At 37.7% G+C, this 9395-nt stretch overlaps 1 non-coding gene across 1 annotated transcript; it reads left to right on the top strand.

Moving 5' to 3' along the window:
* The first annotated feature begins 1180 nt into the window (after positions 1–1180).
* Positions 1181–1345, top strand: LOC113457546. The gene has a single exon (XR_003378101.1). It is a non-coding gene; the product is annotated as a U1 spliceosomal RNA (small nuclear RNA).
* The last annotated feature ends 8050 nt before the right edge of the window (positions 1346–9395 follow it).

Here is a 9395-nt window from a genome sequence, read left to right as displayed (position 1 = left end):
ATCAAATGAAAAAGGCCATTCACTCCCCCCACACACACACCTATATTTCCAATAAAGACCATAAACTCAGAAAGAGTTCTCCTCTCTGAAGCAGTTTATAAAATCAACTGGCATTACCATAAGGCCCTTTCATGAGAGGTATTTAATTTATATGAAGAAAAGAATGACCCTACCTTAAAGACACAAGGATACAGAGAAAAGATGGACCATGCAGGCCTTGCAAAGCTCCTCTCACTGCATATCAGTATTTCAGTCTGTCTTTGTTCATCCCCACCTCTTCACAACTGTCAAATTTATCAACTGATGTAAACACACACAAGCTTGCCCATTCCTTTGGTTATTCTGAAGGAATCCATATCACAAAAACATTAGATAATTTTGTGTGCTTTTTCTCTTGAAATGTCTTTTGTGACAGAGATCTCAGCCATGAACTTGATGATGAGACAGAAAAAAAATTATCTTTCTGCAAATTATTGAATTTCCTCAACATTACACTGAGTGTAAAGTACATTGGAATTACTTTTAACTCCTACAGAATCTGTTTTCTTGTGTGACAGTTTGAGAGATAAAATTTTGTTTACAAGATTGGGTCAAAAATTGGAAGTCACATGTATACACAAAGTCTGAGATTACTATGGTTTACACTCCGCATCTTCTCTAAGGGCCTGTGCACTAAAGGTTTAGTTATCTTCCTATGGCACCAGTAAGAGATGCTGGAGCATCTGGGAGGTGAGATCCAGTTGAAGACAGCTAGATTCCAGGTATATGTTCCGAAAGAAGTATTACAGCTATAATCCCCGTTTTCTTTCTAGCCTTCTCCAAGAAATATACCTCTTTGTTCAGCCATAAATCACCTGCCAAGGTCACTTTCTCAGACAAGATCCAAAAGCTATAGGGCCAAGTGAACCATGTCTAGAACCATGAGCCAAAATCGTCTACTCAAAGTTGATTTCCTGGGCTATGTTGTAGTACTCACGGAAAACACTGACTGATACAAAGCAAGGTTTATAACTCGGGCATGTCAGTTCATGAGGGCAACAATTGTGTTGTGACCACAGAATACCTAGGGTAAAATTTGGTAGAAGAAATGTGAAAACTCCTTTCTAAATCAAGTGCTCTACTACTCAGTCTCCCTGTCCATATTTTGATTGGCAGCATCACATTTAAAAGAGACTTTCAAATCCTTACCTGGCAGGGGAGAGACCAGGATCACAAAGATGGCTTTCGCAGGGTGAGTCTGATCCATTGTACTCCGGAGGTTCTGATCCCTGTGATTTTTCCCAAATGTGTGAAACTCGACTGCATAATTTGTGGTAGTGGGAGGCTGCATGCATGTACACCCCTGAGAAGAAATAAATAAATAAATAAATAAATAAATAAATAAATAAATAAATAAATAAATAAAAGAGACCTTCAAACTGCACAGATGAAAATTAATCTTTTCTGTCTATGGAAAAAAATAATAATTTGAGTTTGTTTTTATTGTCGGCTTCTTAGCTTAACAGTTATATTCTGCAAGCCTGTTTCAATGACCCTGTAGTCTAACAATGTACATATATTTGCTTTTCAAGTAAAAGGGGAAGGTATTATAAGCCACTCAATATTTGCTTTATTTTGTCCAAGATTCTAACCTCCTCATTTAAGCTGCGAACTTCACTATGGAGAAATCTTTAAACCCCAGGCCTGCTGGCTAGCATAAGCTCTGCACGGGGACCGTAGAGGAACCAGCAATTAGGCTCCATATAGTGCCTCTCAAATGAAGAGGGTAGATTGATGTCCCCATTTGTGTTCCGGTGCCCCAAAATACTCTCACAGCATGTGCAGCTGCGTGAGAGCGCTACTGAATTTGTATTCCGGAAAACAAGCTAAAAGGTCAACATGCATATATATTTATAATGGAATTGGTGTTTGCTAATCGATGAGGAGAAATGTTTCTTCCTTTGTAGTAACTTAACAAACTTTTCTGCTGAGAGCCTGCAGTCAGCCCTAGAAACCCCTTACAAATTACATTTCAATATTTTCTCAGTGACTTAGGACAAAGGGGGTTCAAACTGGTAGTCTATTGACTTTACAATTTCCATGCTAAGATTAAGATGCCATTGCTAAGTACTAAGTTTTTCATCCCAATTAAGGAGGAAAAATGATCTAGGTAGATCTAGCATAAAAAATTTAAAAGGAGACTTGTTTTGGAACTTTTACTGTGATATAAATTGCCTAGAATATTGCAATAATGTTTAAAGCATCAAGGAGGTATGGCAGCTTCACAGGTGACAATCGTTATCAACCACCCTTTATAAATACAATTGTTCCTACTAGTGCTCGTATGTAAAGGTGTCCTCTACCTTCAGTATCCAATTCTATAAACCTGGTACTTATGTTTTTCTTGTCTAGTTAGACCTAATATCATTTGTTTGCATGACTCACACAGACGCCTAAAAAGGCACATTGTTAGCACACGTCATCTGAGGTCTTTGTGTTTTACACTACATCAGTGGTTTTCAATCTTCCTAATGATGCAACCTTTTACAGTTCCTCACGTTTTGGTGAAATAAAAGGATTTCACTGCCATTTGATAACTATAATATTGCTACTGTTATAATTATAAGATAAACATCCCATATGTGACCTTGAAAGGAGCCTTGACTCATTTCACTATGTTGTCTGATAGGGCCCAGTTCTCAAGAACCCACATCCTGCCAGCCAAGAGTCTCCTAGCACCAAGGCTCCTGCATCTGATAAACATTCTGGACCACGCACTTTCTCCCACTCCGTTCATACCACTGCTGATGGCTGTTTTCATTTCATCGTTGCTCTTCTTCAGCAATTCACAATCATAACCCTTTTTAGAGAGTATTTGCACGGAGTACATTTCTAAGTTTTTGTGTTCTCACAACACAGAATATAATCTCTTAATGTCATTGGTCCCATAGCCCAAGTCATGCTCCCACTTCCAGGAACATCTGATGGTCTCCAGGACTGGTGTCTTTTTACAGAGCTCAGCCACTCTCTCCCCTAGCCTCAGCCCCTGATCATTCATTTCTCCACAAATAGAGCAAGCCCCCTTAGCACTCACTCTTGCCGGCTCCTTCTAATGAGTTATTAGTAAGTACCAGGTGGGTTAAATTTGGTTTTGCTCTTTTCCTAATTAGGTTTTTACTTACTTTGGGTTGTTAATGCATTTCTTAGTTTAAAATGGGATTTAGTTTCAGAGATGAGTGCCTTGGAAAAGTATTGGCATGGTAATGTACAACATATTTAGTTAAGAGAGAAAAAATACTAGAAAGAGTGAATAGGAGACAAAGATTTACAGGTGCAAAAACATCACCCAGTTAACACAAAGCTGTTGGAAAATTATTTCTAGTGTGAGTCTAAAAATATCAAGCAAGTCTAATAGGAAAAATACCTAACATGCATAGACTATGTGCAGGAGGTAAACTGTCACTGAGGACTGGTGGACGGGGCAAAAAAATACATGAGGTAGCTGCTGAGTAGGGGCCAAAGACCTCAGAACAGGAGTTGGTAGGAAGTCATTGTATCATTAGTACAATTATTCAGGCAGTGACATTCTACCATGAGGAAGATATGGTAAAGTTTAAAAATTTGTCACTTCATAAGATGTCATTGCTTTAATTAGCAACATGCTCTTGTAGCAGGTAATGATGACTTAATACTCAGTATACAGTTGAAATAATTGTTTTTGATTTTTGAGATAGGGTTTCTCTGTAACTTTGGAGCCTGTCCTGGAATTAGCTTTTGTAGACCCAGGCTGGCCTTGAACTCACAGAGACCTGCCTGCCTCAGCCTCCCAAGTGCTGGGATTAATGGCAGGACCACCACCACCTTAAAGAAATTCCACAATAGCTCAGAATTGAGTATAATAGAGGGTTATTTATTTACGGATAGACTCACAAATCACAATCCTCTGCTGGAATGGGGAACAACAACCAAATCCCGCAGCTGGAAAAGAGGCCGGACATGCAGGAGCTTTAAATCGGCATATAGTATAAGGGGTCACACCCAAGTAGGCAGGTAACTTAAAGCTACTGGTGGTAGGAATTCCTACAGCACCGCCTGGTTCAGTTGAAATAACTTTTAAAATACATACTATCAATTAGTTAGTCTCCCATAGTTCAAGGTCTACTTATTCCATTTTTTAGATTGATTAAAAATTATAATGAAGCCAGGTGGTGGTGGCACATGCCTTTAATCCTAGCACTCAAGAGGCAGAGACAGATGGATCTCTATGAGTTTTAGGCCAGCCTGGTCTACAATAGCTAGTTTCAGGACAGGCTACAAAGCTACAGAGAAACCCTGTCTTGAAAAAAAAATTCTACAAATTTTTCAACAGCATTTTAAGTGATTACAATGATAATAAGCTCTGTGTATCTTTATTATAATCCTATTTAGAAGCAGATTGGCAGTGTGTTTAAAAGAACAAGTTGTACTCTTTAGAGTAGCATTTCCCAATTATTGATTATTCATTGGCCATTTACCTTTAGGATTCAGAGTGTCTTTATGGGGTCACTTTGTTCATATTGCCATACGCCTAGCTCATACAGTTATTTTGTAAGTAGAGCAACATGTGTGAATTAGCTGTTATGCAAGTTAAATTATTAATACCAATAACAGTAATGGTGACAGAATTATTTGAAGAGTAATCTGGGTTCAGACAGCTCAGACAGTAAAGGTACTTGCCACCCACAAATACACACACGTGTGTGTGTGTGAGTGTGTGTGTGTGTGTGTGTGTGTGTGTGTGTGTTCATATATCAAGAAGCATGGACAAGACTGGAGTTCACTAAAAATTGCCCAAAAAAGAAAACTCTCTTTTTTAAATCTCTCCCATTTTCTAAGCAAGCAGGCAAGAGGTATTATCCAAAATCATGAACCCACTGATCTAGGAATGTGGCCAAGTGTAGAAACCTAAGCACATGGTGGGCCATTAATCACACACGGTTTTGCAGAGTGCAATATTATGAATTACCCATTAAGTATTAACAGCAGAATGAATTAGGGAAATTGTCCATAATATCTAACATTTTCATTATAGCATAATGCAAAATAGCATTCCTAAATTCTGCTTCTAGAACAAGCCACTGTCCAAGTGTACCATAGCTACTTTAAAAAAGCAAAAATACATTTTACTTTTTAAGAAGCAAATAAGACAGGGACTAACCCTAAAACATTGTTCCCTGTTCCCCATCTAAGAGATCTAAAAGTACCTTAAAACAAAATAAGATGCTTCTAGAACTTCTCGAGCTATGATGAACCCAAGGTGGAAACTCAAGATTCTGAATAATAAACAAGCTTACCAGCACAAGTGTGATGCACATCACAGCAAAAGCCCCATGACATCAAAAATAATGATGGAACACCACACTTGACTGGGGTGCAGCAGCAGCTGTCAGACCAGCATGGCATCTAAATGTGAGCCGCAGAAAACGTGTGTTTAAGTGTAGTCAACAGGCCCACTGTGCACCTAGGAGCTGCGGCAACCGCTTCAGACAGCATCCTTAATTATTATTTAAATGAAGGCAAGGTGATTAATGATATCCTTTCTCTTCTGCTAAATATCAAATGCGAAGCCAACCCCACACAAATTCCTTTACCTTGCAGACTGAGCAACACTCTCTCATTAGAATACATTTCCATAAATCACACACAGGATGGCGTGGGGAGAGCTGCAGTCTCCTCCTCTAATCTTCCTGTTCTCCCTCTGTTTTCCTATCTCTCTGATACCTAGCCTACTTTACGAAGCCTTGCTAATTAAACGTGACTGTAAGAAATGTTCAATGACGTACCTTATTCTTCAAAAATAGATATCGTATCCATATGCTACCATATTGTCTAGTGAACAGTATTTGGCCAATAAATAATTATATAGGAGTGGTAGAAGAGATTAAAAAGACAGGAAAGATTGAAGAAATGGGGAGGAAAGCATGGGAAACAGGCAGAAATATTTCAAATCACATATATTATCTGTGATTGACATGGAAGGCACACTGGTGGGGAGCTCTTGCTGCTACCACATGACTTCCCAGTGAGATATGAAAGATCCAGCTGTCCCTAACCAGGTCAGGGGCAGAGCTGTAATTGAATTCCAAGGATTCTCTCTCAGTTCCTCTGTGGCACCCAGGTGGATGCTTATGCATTACGCACTCTCTGATCCTTTCCAACAGTGTCACCAATTTGAGGCAGTATGAGGGCAAGACTTCAGTGGTTAATCCTAATTGTTTAACTTAAGTCATCTTATTGAGGCTTTTTTTACATTTAAAAACAAAATCTCAACAACTCAAAAACACGCCTCTTGGATTTATTCCACCATTTGACCCTTGTAGTTTAAGAAACATTCTGAGTACACTGGCCTCATAGTCTCATGGGTAGCAACCATTTCTATATTTCTGTGGATTAAATTATCTGTCTGTTTCCTTGGCTTCGCCATTCATTGTTAATCATAATGTTATTTCCAATAGGCATGTCTCCTTAATGTGTTGAACTCTTCGGGTGACAGATACAAGCTACAGAAATAAAATAGTAGTGAAATAAAGTGGATACAGAAAAAAAAAAGCAAGTGTCACAAGTCACTTGCCTCCATTATTCCTAATGGCTTTTAAAACAATGAAACTATTTTTGATCAATGCATATGGAAAGTTTGTACAGTTTAGAAGCCATTTGATTTTCACATACTCTATATTTTAACATTTAACAGTATGACAGCTGCAGAAATGGCACATTGTCACGTTGAAAATCACTTTAAACTTTCCGAGGCACTAAACTAACTGTAGGGGAGACCATATGCATGATCTCCAGAATTATAGGGCAATGTCGGAGCTCAAGGACTTAGATGACAATATCATGACCATATGACCCATATAGTTTTTGTATTACTTTTCTTCAAAGTAATAAAACTTTTATGAGATGTATTTTATTCAAACCAAAAATTTGAATATGGGGCTGTTTCTTTAGAAATAATCATAGCTTATATCCAACTCCTTAGTATCTAGACATCCTAAATGTTTCAAGTCTTTATTTTCCTGATCTTAATGCCTCATTTTTAAAATTTTTATTTGTTTATTATGTTAGTCTAAGAGATAAAAACCACCTAGGGTTACTGGAAATGAGACAAAATACATTCTTCTGGGAAGAACAAAGAACTTCAAGAACATTTGGAGAAAGAGCAAATTTATGCACTGTTTACATATCTAGTGCCTGAGGAGGCCAGAAGAGGGCGCCATTAGGAGGTGAGGCTGACCTTGATGGAGTAGGTGTGGTCTTGTTGGAGGAAGCCTGTCACTGTGGGGGTGAGCTTCCAAGTCTCAGAAGCTCAGGTCAGTTCTCTGCCTGCTGCCTGTAGATCAAGATATAGAACTCTCACCTCCTCCAGCACCATGACCGCCTCACAGTGTCTATAATGAACCAAACCTCTGAAACTGTAAGCCAGACTCAATTAAATGTTTGCCTTTATAAGAATTGCATGGTCATGGTTTCTCTTCACAGCAATAAAACAAACTTTACAGAAAAAGTTTTTTTTTAAAAACCGAGACAACAACAACAAAACACTGTGATACTATTCTTGGGTAAGATCAGTTCACCAGCCTATTCATTTGGTTACTTCACTTTTTTACTTCCGTGATCTTGGCACCTCTTCAAATGGGAAAGCTTGTGCATGAGTGCAGAGCCCTATGCAGCTATGGAATGCATGATGCCCCTGGGCTGGCTAGGTGTTTGCCTGAATGTCAGTATAAAAAGCTGGAATTTTAACAGCATGCATAGATTCATCACCCAGACTACTTTCTTCTTGAAACATGGCATTCACTCATCACTTCCTACATACGGTATTTATCCTCCAGCTGTGTCAAACCATTCATTACCTCCAATACTGATTCTGTAACCTCATCAGATCCCATAATCTTTTGGCCTTTCTACTTTATAACTTTTATCACAATGATTATTGGTTTGCCAGTTTTTGATATTTGGGTATTAAGCCAAGTCCTGTTCTTGCCTTACTTTTCATTCCATGCACTCAAAAGTATCTAACTGCAAGAAGAAAAAAAAAATACTTTGCTCTGCTTTTATAAGCTACCCTACAGCTATGCAGACTGATTCAACTGTAAATTTATGTTTGTGGAAAACAAATTGATCTCTCCAGTGATCAACTTTCCCCACTCTATACAAACGTTCCCCGTCATCCTGAGATTTAAAGTTTAATCACTCTTGCCTTACTTTTTTCATAGAAATGATAAGAATCTCTTGAAATTTCAAACTGCAAAACCTACAAACTAGGAGCATTAATGTCCATTTGTGTCTCTTCTTTGTATGTTGATCTTCCCCACGCTTTATTGAATATCCAAAGTCTTCCATTTCTTTGTTATTATTTATGTACTATATAATAATTCTTATCTTTTTGATAACTGTTTCTATCTCTTCAGCAGTTATAGGTCTGTTTAATTTGCTTATCTGGTCTTGATTTAATTTTGGTAAGTGATATTTTTCCAGAAAGTTGTCCATTCCCTTTAAGTTTTCCAATTTTGTGGAGTACAGGTTTTCAAAATATGACCTGATGATTCTCTGTATTTCCTCCATGTCTATTGTTATGCCCCCCTTTTCATTTCTGATTTTGTTAATTTGGATATTCTATCTTTACCTTTGGGTAAAGTTTTTTCTATTTTGTTGATTTTCTCAAAGAACCAAATTTTGGCTCATTGATTTTTTGTATGGTTTTCATTGTTTCTATTTTGTTGATTTCAGCTCTCAATTTGATTATTTCCTGCCATCTAGTTCTCCTGGGTGTGTTTGCTTCTTTTTGTTCTAGAGTTTTCAAATGTTCTGTTAATTCACTAGTGTGGTATTTTTCCAGCTTTTTTATGTAGTCATTTAGTGCTATGAACTTTCCTCTTAACACTGCTTTCATTGTGTCCCATATATTTGGGTATGTTGTGTGGTCATTTTCATTGAATTTTAGGAAGTCTTTAATTTCTACCTTTATTTCTTCCTTGACCCATTGATGATTCAGATGAACACTGTTTAATTTCCATGTGTTTGTGAGCTTTCTACAATTAGTGTTGTTGTTAAATTCTAACTTTAAGCCATCTGATAGGATACATGGGGTTATTCCAATTGTTTTGTATCTGTTGAGATTTGTTTTGTTATTAGTATGTGGTCAATTTTGGAGAAGGTTCCATGAGGTGTAGAGAAGGTATTTTCTTTTATGTTTAGATAGAATGTTCTATAGATGTCTGTTAAGTCCATTTGAGTCATAATATCTGTTAGTTTCCTTATTTCTGTTAATTGAAGACACCAGAAAATGGAAAGATCTCCCATGCTCTTGGGTAGGTAGAATTAATGCAATAAAAATGGCAATCTTTGCTCTTCAGACTGGAGAGGGAGGGGGAGAG

This window comes from Microtus ochrogaster, linkage group LG1 (genome assembly GCF_000317375.1).
Source record: "Microtus ochrogaster isolate Prairie Vole_2 linkage group LG1, MicOch1.0, whole genome shotgun sequence".
Taxonomy (NCBI): domain Eukaryota; kingdom Metazoa; phylum Chordata; class Mammalia; order Rodentia; family Cricetidae; genus Microtus; species Microtus ochrogaster.
The sequence above is the reverse complement of the archived record's forward strand: the minus strand, read 5'-3'. Positions and strand labels throughout refer to the sequence as shown.